Genomic DNA, 14,403 nt, shown 5'->3' with positions numbered 1-14,403 from the left:
CTTTTAGGGTCAACTGACCCTGTGATCACATTATCTCAGAGCCAAATCTCTTTCAGTCAGCCATGTTGAGGAACTTCTTCCAAGCCGCCGCCTATAGTTGGGAGCATCTGCGGCTCTGCTGCTTCCAGACAGGATGCTCATCCCATCGCAGCCAGACGCCCAGGGCTCCAGTGCCCAGTCCCAAACCCCCAGACTGGCTGAGACACATAACTGTGTCTTCCTCTGTGTGTGTGTGTTGGAAGAATGTGCTGTGTGAGCAGCTTATTTTGATGAGGAGATCACAGACTCATGTGATGGAGAAGGTCAACATGAGACTCCATTCATACATGGCAGGTTCACGCTGTCGTTTTATTTTCTTGTTTTTGGCGCGATTATGTCGCACATTAAGCATCTGCTGCGGCAGTAGGTGCGAGCGCAGATGGCGGCGTGCTTCTTCTCTTGGCTCAGTGTTTGCTAACTGACAGCTTTGCTGGGGCCGTGACGACTTTAGTTCTTCATTTCATCGCCCCTTCCTGGCACCTGGGTTCATTCTGCTGTTCTGCTGTGCAGCTTTACTGCTCTGCCTATGGATTGTTGTGTTTTTAACTGAACTGTTTTAACTCGGACTTCTCTGCCGAGCTGCTCTGAGAATATTTCAAGATAGAAAATGAAACGATTATCTTGTTTTAATAAGTCTGAAGCTGGGGTTATTGACAAAAACGTCATCTTTGTTGGAGGCAGATCATCGGCTCAGACTGCGATCCAGCCTGATTCTCTCCGTCTTAAACACCAGCAGGAGCACAACCCAGACGTATGGAGTGTGAAGCACATCACTTCTGACATGGGGAGAGACAGTCCAGATTGGCCTCCATTGATCCAAACAAAAGTCTGGCGCTGGACGCAGAAGACGCTGCCCAAGCAGCAGAGAGATAATCCAGTCTTGGTGCCCACCCTGTCTGGTTGGATCATGATTGAGGGGGATGAATAATTCATGCGCCTCAACTGGTGGGACTTTGCAAGGTGAAATAGACGACTTGGGTTACTGCTCTGATGATTTATTCAAGCTGGAGCGTTCTGTCACAAATTCAGTCATTCAAACTATTGATAACATACATAACATTCATTACTGCGCAGATCATTTGGGATTATTACTGGGGTTTAACAATACGGAATCCATGTGTGTGAAAGACAGGTGAAGTTACAGGATGCAGAGATAAAGAAGGTGGGGGGGGTTTGAAGTACTGAGGCTCCACTGTCCAGGGCCATGGAGAGTGTGAGAGGGAGGTGAAGAAGCGGGTGCAGGCAGGGTGGAATCATTGGAGAAAAGTGTCAGGTGGGATGTGTGACAAAAGGGAAAGTGTCCAAAAGGGTGGTGAGGCCAGCAACGTTGTATGGTTTGGAAACAGTGGCACTGAGGAAAAGGGATGGCAAAAGTACCGCCTCTCTCAAACCCAGGATACATCGATCTTAATAAGCGCTTCTTGCTTTGTTACTTGTGATGTTAATTAACATACGCAGTACTTTACGTACCTTGAGCTTCACTCACGGTGCCACATCTTTAGGCACTATATCGACCATGAGCCGACTTCAGGAACCTTTAGTTAAACCACTGTCGAGTCCAACATGCCGCACAGTCGAGGGAGGATCTTGGGGGAATATTTCATTCAATTTAAAGGCTCAACCTGCAATGCAGGAAGGTGACTTCAGCGCCACCCAGTGCTCACAAACACAAGCCAACACAGACCAAGGAGGAGGAGCTCATTTTCCAAACACATGGCTTTGAATGAGACTGAACTCAGAGTTGAGTTAACTTGCGGTTGTCAGACCAAAGACAAGCTGACCTGTTGCCTGGACAAGGAGGAAACGTTCTCGAATAAAGGGCATGGGAGTCCTGAGATCCACTCCAGACAAGATATGGCGAAAGCTCATGCTGGCTTCTGCACTTCACAATGAGGCACTTACTCAGAGGTGGCGAGAATTTGTCGATCAACCTGCCACTCTTTCTTCCATCGCTCTTGAACAACACACCCGACTGCAGCCAATCCACCCTTCTCCAGTGGTCTTAGAGGATTCACTGAAGACCCGTTTTGAGAGGGTTGAGATGCTACAAACATAACCACGGATGCTCTTTTCAACAGTCTGAAGAACATGACAGTACACGTGCCGGAACACGAGCAAGAGTGCATTCACATGGACAGTAAATAATGAGACAACAGGACACACCGGCGTCGCTGAGTTTGTCCGGAAGAATTTGTTGCGACAAGAAGATACATGCAGTGACCTAGGAGTTTACAAAAAGCTGCTCTACATTATTTATCAAACGGCTGTGAGAGGCGGAGGCCAGATAAAAAAGTATAACCAGATCTAAATACTTCATGAGAAGCCAAGTTCCCTGACTCGGTAAATCCGCCGACAAACAGGCTCCGAACGTGAACAGCACGACTGACCCTGGCACAAATGAATTCTTATTTGAACAAGAAGCAAGGAATCGCCGGCTGCAGGAGGATAATATACTGTTCACTCATTAGTGGACTAATGCGGCGCGAGCCGTCGGACGGATCGATCAATAGCCGCAATCAGAGCCAAAGTGATAACATATAAATAACATCGATGCCGGTGAAGAAGTGAAAACTACCTCTGGGAGCATCTGAGGTCATAATTGAAAGCGGAACGGCACTTCGAGGGCGGGATGTGCGAACGCGCCTTTTTCAATCGCTGGATTTTAGCGCAGAGCAGTGGAAGCTCGACAGAGCTCCATCGGCGCCCACTGAGAGTGAACACACCGAGGGACGGAGAAGATCAAAGGAACACGCTGTTTGATGGATCAGAGGGTGAAGGAGGCATCAGATGAGGCAAATATGTTGAAATATTGAATCCAGGAACGGTGCTAACAGTAGGTAGAGCTGGGAACCATTTAGTCCGATGGGGCGGCGGCTACATGAAGCAGTGAAGTCAGCTGTAACTGAGTCAGGATCACAATGAAAGGCCCCGCCTGGCATCATGACTGAAAACGTCAGGTTCAACCTTTCCATTAGCAATTGAGTTGAAATAAAAACGCCTCCCTGGGCCTACATATTCGACACATCCATATCAACACATAACATTATGACCACTCCAAATGTGCTGCGCTGCTTGTGGGGACTGAGGTCAATGGGGAGCCCATGACTTTTGTGGGCTGGTGTGAGGTTTGCCTCCCTCTTTCCACGTCCATCCTCTCACTGCTGGTTATTGCCACTCTGAGGTAATGAGCGCTGATCAAATATTAGTTTGGCCACCAACAATCACTACGTTCCTCAGCTTTATTTGCAGACAGATGCTCACACATTATACATTAAGGAACACCGCGAGACTGTTGGAAAAAAAACAAAAAAATTAAAAATGAAAAATCCTCTTATTTGATGAACATAATCATCCGAACCAACAGATTTGTCTTTAGTCTCAACCGGCAGAGGTTGTGCATCACCGACTCGTTCAGAAGCTTGAGCGGCTGCAGTGCGGCTCCTCATCCATGAGTCGGCGCCACGAGATCCCTACCGCAACGAAAATCCACGACGCTCGTCTTCTAACTTGCTGACTACGGAGAATCTAGTCTACTAAAACAAAGCTGCACAATAAAACCGACGGCAGCACCCAGAATTGAGACCCACACCTCTGGCTGATCCCCACGCCACACCTGGTGTCTAGTTGCAAACCTTCCGATGGATGCTTATTTCCTCCTCCGGTGTTCACTTCGAGGCAGCAGCGAGCGCCGGCGGGGCTCCTCTCAATAGTGGGAGGGAAGAGTGGAGTGGGCGCAGACAGAAGAAGAGGCAGGAGCAGAAGAAAGTGGGGGAGTCTCATCAGGACCACTCGCGTCTGGACGGCGAGCCACGATCGCGGAGATGCGTTGCTGTGGGAGTACCTGCACCTCTGCGTGAACACCACCAGCGACCGTTCGCTCACTTCCCACGCGGGAATTCTTCCCAATTCTCCCCGGTTTTGGCGCACGGAGCGAGCGGACTAAGACGCGGGAGGAAGCCAAGTTCTTCTCTTCTGCCGCAGCCTGACTTTTCGGCGGACGCCTCCACGGTAAGACTGCGTATTTTCAGAGTAGTTTGGGGGCTATTCTGACCACCGATATTCTGGAATATTATCTGTGAAGAGCCCTGAGAAACAGTGCGTAACTTTCCGGCGCTGTGGTTCTGACTTCACGAAGCGAGGGATGAGCGCGCTCTCGTACTCAACAGATGACCGTTCACGAGGGAGGCACACAGAGGAGGCTTTTGTGGGAGCCCCCCTCGGAAGCCCCTCGGCCCCAGCTTTGTGTTGTCTCCCTCCACCACGGCGTCTAAATTGTCTGATCAATGCTGCGATTGTGAGGGATGCAATTCAGCGAGCCCAGCGAACGGACGCGCCGAGACTCGCGCCACACATCAGGGCTTCGTCTCCGGAGCCATCCATCTCGCTGTTGAATCGTTTCCCAGTGAGACATGACGCCCCTGTGGGTCATATGGAGCGGTGACGCCTGACTGGATGATGCATGACCGTCAGGGAACGTGCATTAGTTGCCTCTCAGGCTGACGAAAACAACACGTTTGTGTCCATAAGTCACGCTAAAGCACCTCTGCGGGCTGCCTTCATGTAATGGGACATGTGTTCATGCAGATTTGTGCGTGTACTTGCAGTATTTGCGCTCTCCAATTAGGCACTTTTATGGCACTCTGGTGTTTTGCTGCTGCAGGTTTTCGCAGTCGTTGGCCCTCCAGCACCTCTGCGGGTATCAATTAGGAAGAAATGAAGTGAGTGAGGCCACCAATTAGAAATAAAACCATCAGGCGTCATTACAAAAATCCACAGCAGGATACAGTGTGGTGGAAGTACAGGAGAGTCTTCCGGAGCTGGAGCAGAGACCACGCTCAGTCCAACTCAAATCCACAACAAACAGCCTGGAAAGACCCGTCCTCAGCCACTAAAGCGACGTATTTAAGCAAGGAAGGTGTTTCGAAACAGGCGACAGGGAGGCTTTAAATGTGGCTATTCTAAAGGAAACTGCTTCACAGATGACTCAACTCATGAATAAAAATCACTTCAGGCAGGCGGATGTCAATCACACGCAGTATCTTTCATCAAAAATCTGTGCACAACAGAACCGCATTTCGCTAGGATTTCGTTCAGCAGGGTTAGAAATTGGACATCAAACCCGATCGTACATGCAACTTGTGCAATCGCATGATGCTCACATAACTCAAGCACGGAACAGCATCCGGATGTTTCTCCAGTCACTCAGCACCACGGTAACAAACTCACAAAACCTCCCAATACAGTTCAAACATGGTGGATTTACAGTCGCACAGCAATACTCCACTACAGATGAGATCACTACTGTTCAGTTCAAGTCAGAGCGGAGCGACGCCTTCTTGACTTTGGGTTCATTTCAAACAAATCAACATGCTGTGACATGAGTAACTGGAGGTAAACAAAAACCTTGTGACATTTTGAACTGTCACTGTCATTCCTGTGAAGCCATTAAAAAAAAATGTCGTAAATAATATGATTATTGAGAGCAGTGGTTAGTGAAAAGAAAAATATTTGTTTCCTCGTGGGACTCCGGTTTCCTCCCACTATCCAAAAAAGTGTGTGACTCAAAGTTGTCCGTAGGTTTGAGTGTGTGTGAGTGTGATAGTCAGTGTACACGTGCACTGTGATGGACTGTTGTGTACAGGAGACCCCTCCTCTGAAGTCCCTGGGAGAGGCACCTACAACCCTCTAGAGTAAAGGGTGTCCATACAAAACATACAAAATGTGAGGCTTTTAATCATGAGGAGCTAAATTTAGGGCTCGGTTATATATAAAGAGACGGATCTACTTCCACTTGAAATTGCCACAACCCACATTTTCCTGATGTTGGAGGTTACTAGTCAACTGTCAGCATCAATAACCTGATGCATGTTGCGCAGCAGAGCTTTCGCTGGTGTCAATCAACACGTACTGGGGTAAATTCGAATCAGATTTTGAGTCAAACTCTTTCAGGCCACATAAAAAGACGTGTCGGCCTGGCTTTGGCCCCCGGGCCAGGAGTTGGCTACGCTTAGGGAGCTGAAATGCAATTACCGTATGAACATAATACTGTTCATAATTATCATTTTTGACAAAATAAAATGTATTGTTTTATAATGTTGGAGTTCAACACACTTAATAATTGTAATACCCCATTTCATGTTATCTTCTCTGTGAACATCACAGATTTTTACACTACTTTCATCCTCTCTTTTTGAAGCAGACAGTTGTTTTCCCTGCGCTGACACGAGCCCACACCAACCCCCCACCAGAAACCACCAATGGTGTTTCAGTTCCGCCGTCGAGGCGAGTGCTGAGGCCATAGTTCAACGTAGGCGCCGCTGATGGGGGGAGTGATTTGAATGCAATCTCTGAGAAACCATTGCCCCTGAGGATCACTTCTGGGAAAAGAGACAATTACTGCTCAATTTATCGTGACAGGGAAGAAAGAAGTCGCTGGAATTGCAAAATGCAACCGTCTAATGGGAATACCTGGATATTTAGGAGCGTGCGGGGGGCGTCCTTCCTCATTTCCAGCTACTTTCTCACACCAAAATCTCATGAAGCAACTGAGCAACAGTTCACCCGGAACAGCTTCCTCTTTTGGCGCTCACCTGCTCGTGTTGCAATCACCCGAGATGCGTTCACTGTCATTCCCAGCATCTTCTGCAATTCATTCCCTGAGCTGCTGCGAGATAGTGTGACATCTGAAGAACAGACCAAGATAAATGACTCGCCGGTGCGGGCAGCTGAAGAAAGACTCATGGAAAAAGAAAATGATTCCAGTGTTTGAAAGAGAGAGAGAGAGAGAGAGAGTGATGGAAGTTTACAAAAGCAATTTCTCTGTTGTTTCTTATCAGTGTTGTCTGATCACAGTGTCCACACTCTGGATCACCTCCTCTACTTCTCCTCCTGTTTGTCCATCGGTGTGGCCTCGCTGTGCTGACCACAGGCCGACACTCTCCGAAACAACACCACATCCGCTGGACACACACTTGTCACAATCCTATTTTCTAAACTGATGATTCTTCTTCTTGGTAATCCTTTCACTTCTCTCCTCCAAAGCCTTTCTTTGGTGAATTGTTTTACTGCTGGCTCTCACTCTGCGTTCTTTCAGGAGATGTGGATAATCCCGAACCATGTTTTCGATGGGGAAATATCTGAAGAGTAAGACGTTGGTGAAATAGCTTTATTTTTAAGCTTGAGAAGCGGGAAGCTCTAAAATTGTTCTAGAAATGATCATGGATTTATCAAGCTTGTCTGCTTGATGTGCCGGCCCACACTGCACTGCAGCCACTCCGGCAGTTAAGATAGAGGCAGTTCCCTTTACTCAGCCTGTCTCCAAAGGAGAAACCAGCCATCCCAGTTCCGTTGGCTTGTTTGAAACTCATGACCATAGACTATCTATCTTACAGGTACGCCTTTCATCTCAGCTGCCTTTTATCCACAACAGATCACCACAGTGTCCTCATAACTCGGGATCTTGTGCCCCCCCCCCCCATAAGAATTGATAGACATTGATGCTGTTCTGTGTATTTCAGATATGATGAAGCCAGTCATGATCTATTGATGGGTCCTACTTCCTCAACACACAGCACTGTACGTGGTGCTCTAGCCAAACAAATGTACTTGAATTAGGTGAAAATGGGAGCGTTTTTGTGACCACTGTGTGCCTTTTCCCAAACCTCTTAACACAAGTTCATATTCCTTTGAACCATATTTCAACTGCAACACACTTTATTCATGAAAAAAATGGAAGCTTAATTCAGGACAGTAACGTTCAGCACCATGGACATCGACTGCAGGTGGCGCTGGGACCTGGGCATTGTGCGACTGCGTGGGCCACCTGAACAGCCCCTGACTGACCCATGAGCCCAGACTAGAATTATGAATAATGCAACATACATATTTTCCTATCCATACTGAGCTGCATTTAAATTTTATGATGTGTCAAAAATGTTTCTGAAATCGCACATATTTTGCATTGAAATTGAAAAATACACTTAACTTTTCAAAAATATATTTTCTCTCAGAAAATCTTATGAAATTATTATATATATTCAGGTCAATTAATTGTTGAACTTAATCACCTCTCCTTATGTATTGTTACTTCAAATAGCCAAGTAAATATCGTGCTTCAGTTCCACTTTTATACTTCTGTCCTGAAGTTTTTTTGAACTTAAAGTTTGCATCCATCAGTTCAGTCTCATCCAGTGTCTTATGAAATCACATTGAATAGTGTGGTGCACTTAAAATGAAAAAAAAAAAACCCAAAAAATACATGTGATTCATCTTTATTTGTGTCAATAACCGTCTTCCCAGCCTCAATGTATATGTTAATATTCATATCAGTTCCAGTATTTAGCCCCAGTCAGCTCCACGCAAATTTATTTCTAGTCATTTCTAGTTGGTATCTGCCGACTTCCAAGTCAATGAAATGCCCATACAGTCGCCCCACTTTCCGGAAGTCTGTGAAACACCTTCAAGGACGAAGCAGGTGGCGCCATGATATCACGCTCCAGAGCGCTCAGCTCCGCCTCCACGAGGAACATCTTCATTAGAGGCGGTTCTGACATAAATCAGAGGCGACATGAAGAGGCACTCTCCTTAATTTACAAGATTTACGGCACGAACAATGAGGCGAATCATCTCTTCATCATGGCGAGGCAGTTATACATGAGGAAGACATGTTTGACAAGGTGTCATTTTCATCGCTGCTCTTCTGAAATGCTATACAGCCACGCGCCGAAAATGACTTCAGTCTGCCTTTTAAATGGGAGGACAGGAATGTTCCCGCTTGGCAAGGGAAATGTATCGATGCATGATGGATCCAGATGACACATCTCTTCCAAGCTGGGAATGACACGATGCTGGACTCCACTGGATTATGCAATGGCGATGACAAGTATTGGTTATCTCCTGGTTGGTTAGATCTTATCGAATATTACCAGTGAGAAGATTAGTGAATCCATCTGATATGGTGGTCTCTCTATTGTGACACTGAGAGAAGACTATCATGCAGTATTACAGCATCATGTTCAACACTCCCAATATTTGTGGTTGGTTACTACCGGTCATCATATTAAAGTCCATGTTAGCATTATGTTTTGTCATGGGTGAGTTTCCTCACGTGAGATGGCGCAACATGCCAGTACGGTCTGATTCACTCTCATCTAGCGACACACATGGGCCCACTGACACCGATAAATGACTCAGATGACATCCACCATCCATTTCCTCCCACTTATCTGAGGTAGGGCAGCAGCCAACACCCCCCAGCAGCAGAGGTGCACAACCTCTGCAGTGTGTCTATGTCCCCCCCGTGGATCATTCTGGCCACTCTGTGGAGGAAACGCTTGTTGTTTTGGTCAATACCATAAGCTTTTGTTCATCAGGAACATGTTGAGGCCGCATTCAATCCAGAGCTTTGCTTCCTGGCTCAGCTCAACGGACTGATCCTCATTACTGAAGACATCTTGCTGTTCACCAATACATCCACCGGGGGAGCAGCCCAGAGTCAAAAGCTTACGGCGAAAAACTCCAAAACCAACATGGCGACTGTGAAGAAGTTTTGATAATGTATGGAGGAAAATGTGGGCGACGTTGTCGGAGACAGTTAAACATAGAGGCCATTCAATATATCGCAATTTCCACCGTTGTTATGTCTTCTTCGTGTTCGTCATTAACGCGATGTATCGGGTAGTGACAGCAACACTGGTGGTTCTGCTCAGTTGGGTCGATATCAACAAGCGAAGTGGAAACGTGGAGAATTACGGACGAAATGAAGGCAGAGCACAGACAGAAGGCTCCGCCCACATCCTGATCTATGCGTAACGTTTAGCTGCGTGTCTACTGAGCAGCCCGAACAGGTCCCTTTTCCCGTCAGCAAGACCAAATTAAAAGAGTTGGCATCAGCTGTTGTAACTGTGTCCTTATGAGTTGGCACCGCCACACCTGTAGGCGATCATCATTAGCAGCGTACTGACCGAGTAAATCCTCACTGACTCGTAGGCTGAGTGATATCAGAGGAGCAGATGGTGGGCTCTTCAACACCTTAATGCAGGAACCCTCCTTGCAATCCTGGAAAACCTCCAACTTCTATAGTTCAGCTCTGTTCTTCCTGCACTCCTGCAGAGTTTGAGGCGCCGTCTGATCTCGCAGCAGATGCTGCTCGGCAGAAACGTCCTGTCAACAGTCGTCGTGGAACTTTGAAGAAACGCAGAGCACATCTCTCTTCGACAGACCTAAATGGAAAAGTTAAATTGATATTTGTCTGGTGTCTGTCTTAACAGGCATTTCCCATTCTTTGTTAAGTCTCTCGCTGAGATGCGCCTGCATTTTAAACAGTGGAGCAGGATTTAACCAAAGGCAGAGCACACTCAAAGAATCTGCACCGTGGGAAGAGCAAGATTTCTCTTATCAAGCCCGGGTTTCTTTTCAGATCAAAGAGCAAACAGTATGAATTTTAGAAAGTTATGTACACACTTTCTGCTGGCTGGAAAGGACTTGAAGCGGGTGTGAGAAGTGTGTGAGAATGGAATAAACTTTCACTCTAAATTTGAAGGTGACGATTCTCTGATACGGAGGGAGTCAGTTTTGAATGGATAAAATTCTACTCTTTCGTGAAATGACTCGATTTGGTTTTAGCTTGGATATCCGAACGTCCCTCCAACATTCTTCTGGAGTGAGCTTCTGCACTAGATCATGATCAAACACATCGCTACAGGGCAACCACATCTTCGGGACCCTGACTTGACGCAGGTTGATGTTAAGTCTATATGAGATCGCCACCTTTCTGCGAGAGCCATTCATCATCGGAGCCTCGACCTTGACAAAATGAATCACGTAGCTGCGTGTGCTGCTTCAGTCTCCTTCATGTTGTTTGTTTAAATACATCATGCTTTCCCTTCGCTGAAGTACGGTGGGCCTGCGCTGCTTGATCGCTCCGCTGATGCATTAGTCTCAACATCTGACAAATGCTCTTTTCTAAAAATGAACCACTCTGATTGATGACGGACAGAGCTCGAGTGAATCCTCATTCACCTGGGTTCTATTCATCCGGACTACTTTCATCTGCCTTTCATTTCCCAATAATACCTGTAGTCATGTGGTCTGTGCAGAAAATGTGGACAAACGTTCTGGATATCATCTCCCGAAGTTCCTATTTGGGAGCAGACACTTCCTAAAATGGTGCTTGAATGCACCACGGTTTAGTCAGGGCAGGTGGCCTGAACAGTAGGGATGTGTAGGTGAGGAAGTCAGGAGGAGGACAACACGTCTATGAGTGCAGACGCGGGGATAAACTCGAGAAGCTTCACCCGGCGTGAGGTCTCCCACCGAGAGACAGACGTTGATCATCAACTAACTGATCGTATTTTTGGCCCCTGAGGTCTCCACATGAGCAAGAAGACAGGAAGCCTTGGCTTCACACGTCCTTTCTTAACTCAGCGCCTCAGCAAACCAAATCAATCCACCACTACCAATTTCAATTATTTTCATTTTCCGCTCCAGTTCTTCACTTCTGGCAAATATTGCTATTATTTCTCCCCTCGCTTTCGCTTAAATGCGAGCCATTATAGTCAAAGGTTTGTCATTTGCAACTCAGTCCTTCTCATTAAAGCCACACAAACACGGAGCCACCAACACCTGCTGCGCACATGTTCAGGGCGACGAAGCAAATAAATGATGTGCCAAAGGAAAACAGATAAATAGGGGAAAAAGTGATGCAGTATCGTAAGGTTGAATGAATAATTATAGGTCAATTAAAGCATGAATAACTGCTGATAAACTCACAAAAAAGTGCACAATGGAAAGTGTATCCATCATTTTCAACCGTCGTGGGACCAACATGGGACAATAATAAACTCCACAAAGGAGGTTGAACTGCCTGTCACACAGTGACTGGAGACTTGTGAATGAAAATTCAGTTCAGCTGTTCACGCGAGAAAGAACAGATTTCTGTGGTGCTTCTTCACTTTCATGGCTTCCAGCCACCGTATCCTGTTTCAAAATGAATTTCTTGGCAACACCTTGTTGCTTTCGACATCATAAATAAAGCATAACAAATAAAGATCAAACCCAAACTTGTAAATCCCATCAATACATATTGTTATGCATGATGCCGTCACCTGCCTGTGTTTTTACCTTTCTTCCTCGCCTGTTAAAAAACGGTTCCCAGTCCTTAAAGGCTGGAATGAGTGCAGACTTGAACATGCACATCATACTCTCCAGATGACTGTATGACATGACATATATGTCATGAAATGCCCCACTTTTGATTGCTATGTCTTGCAACAGTAGTTGGCAGAGAGCGACACAATTCTTCATTATAGATAGTGATGAATCTCTTCAGTGGAAGATGATGGAAAGGAGCGGGGAGAAAAATACCCCCACTCTGCCAATAATGTATGACTCCAGGGCTGCAACAGACCAGTGCAGATGAGCTCTTGTCCCGCGCCTCAGCGCCTGGGAGGAATCTCCTGCCATTGAAAGGAGTGGGAAGCCACAGCCGAACTCAGCCGAAATCCTGCAGTCAACCGCCACTGTGCTGCGATTACACTCAACAGTTTGTTCGCCACAGTTCAGGAAATATTCAATTCTCGGTGCAGTCAGGTGGGATGAGCGAGGAAGGGATGAATAGAATGGGAATTTAATTTGAATTCAAATTGAAACGCATATTTCCATTCAGTAGTTCACACCAGAGAAGCCATCGCTCGGCTCTGCTGGTAATGGAGCAAAATAAAAATAAAGTCTAGAATTTAAGACATCTATTTATCAGTTACTATTGTCACGGTTTTATTTTATTTTATTTTTGGTCTGATTTTGAATCCATAACACAAATCTGAGTTCCAGCAGCTGGTCATGTGACCAGAAGGGATCTCTTGACTGGTTGAACGTGCGCGTGGTTTCCGAAAAAAAAAAGGCCTGGAAGTTTAATCCTGTGTGAGTGATTCACTGCAACACAAGATGTGACGACATCCCTCTCACAACAGTCAACTTCAGTCCTCCATAGCACTTGACTTACGACAGTAATCTCATTCTCCTCCGGCTCCTCACTGCAGAGAACACTTATAGATCCGCGCTTCAGATCAGATTTTCTCATTAGCCTGCAGCGCACCAAAGCAAGATGGATGTGAAAAGTCTTTTGACCAATACAACACACGCTGCTCGATGACCAATATACAGCAGATATCACTATTTTGTGTGAGTAATTGCAAAGCCCTCCCGGCTGAAGCTGAAGCTGAAGCCACAGCCGGGAATCGAATGTGAGTGGAAGCTTTGTCTCAACACGAGCAAGCAAACGTCGTCGCTCGGAACAAAACACACAATCATATTGACTTTGCATAAGTGCAGAGTTCCCGGGGTCAGTGTGACTCCCTGTAGGCAAATTCGGGTTTGTAAGATGAGAATTCCCACAGAATCTGAGGCCTGGTTTGTGACCTGCAGAAGGTTGGATCCTCCTGCCCAGGTAATGTTGTGCTAATGTGTCCGAGCCCATTACCCGGAGAATCCTGGCTGCTGCCCTTTCCCCGCCTCCAACGCAGCACTTTCAGCTTGGCGTATAATGAGATGTCTGTATTTACACTAAGCAGTGATTAGGAGTGCAGCTGAGCTTTCATGTCCTGCACTTCGAGGTGTGGTGGAGCTGCACACAGATACACACAGAGCTTATATTGGGGGTGTATCTCAGAAAAACATACGTGAGAGGAGAGCGAGAAGCAGAGGACGGCAGCACGGTCAACTAGCTGAGTCGGGTGTTATCATGGAAAACCCACATGCCAGAAATGACATCCACATCCCTCTAAATTGCTCAGCTTACGTGCATTTGGAGGACCCAAACGTTATCAGGGCAATAAGAGAAGCTTTGCCCTCACCACCTCTTAAAGGGAAGCAGGAAGTGCTATCTTCACGCAGATTTGGAATGGCTATAGCAAGGCATGATGTGAGTCGGGACAAGCCACCATGGACGCCCCCGGTTTGTCAGGTTTAGACGCTTCATGGCAGGCGTCATGACGCCAACTGGCCTGGCTGATAGACTATCCTGCCTTTGTTTACGACACGGCTATAATGGGGACGCACCAGTCTCTCAATAAATACCCAGCCTGGGAGATAGGTCCTTTGACACGTGCACAAAAAGAACGCTCACCAACATGCACACAACATCGCCTCCGGCTCCTTCTCCGCTCGTCTTCTCCTTGAAAGGAAATATTAGCAGTTGGCAGGAGATGCGTTTGATATTTTGAGGCCCTGCACCAGATTTGGCTTCACTCTTTAATTCATGAATTATATTCCAACTCCTGTGTGACTGAATTTTCAAAATGTATCCATGTGATTCTTGAAAAAGGCGGGGACAAAGAGGGTGTCGGAAGCGGAGTGGCCGATCGGCCC

The 14,403-nt window shown here is 46.7% G+C and overlaps 1 protein-coding gene across 2 annotated transcripts in view; it reads left to right on the top strand.

Annotated features, from left to right (window-relative positions):
* The first annotated feature begins 3,553 nt into the window (after positions 1-3,553).
* Positions 3,554-14,403, top strand: part of grm4 (glutamate receptor, metabotropic 4) — a 109,292-nt gene continuing 98,442 nt past the window's right edge. Inside the window, exon 1 of one of the 2 annotated variants that reach the window (XM_053850583.1) lies at positions 3,554-4,047. The gene's annotated coding sequence lies outside the window, so the exon portion shown is untranslated. The remainder of the gene's footprint in view (positions 4,048-14,403) is intronic. The other variant, XM_053850582.1, reaches the window with a different exon arrangement.

This window comes from Synchiropus splendidus, chromosome 18, assembly GCF_027744825.2.
Source record: "Synchiropus splendidus isolate RoL2022-P1 chromosome 18, RoL_Sspl_1.0, whole genome shotgun sequence".
Lineage (NCBI taxonomy): Eukaryota > Metazoa > Chordata > Actinopteri > Syngnathiformes > Callionymidae > Synchiropus > Synchiropus splendidus.
The sequence above is the reverse complement of the archived record's forward strand: the minus strand, read 5'-3'. Positions and strand labels throughout refer to the sequence as shown.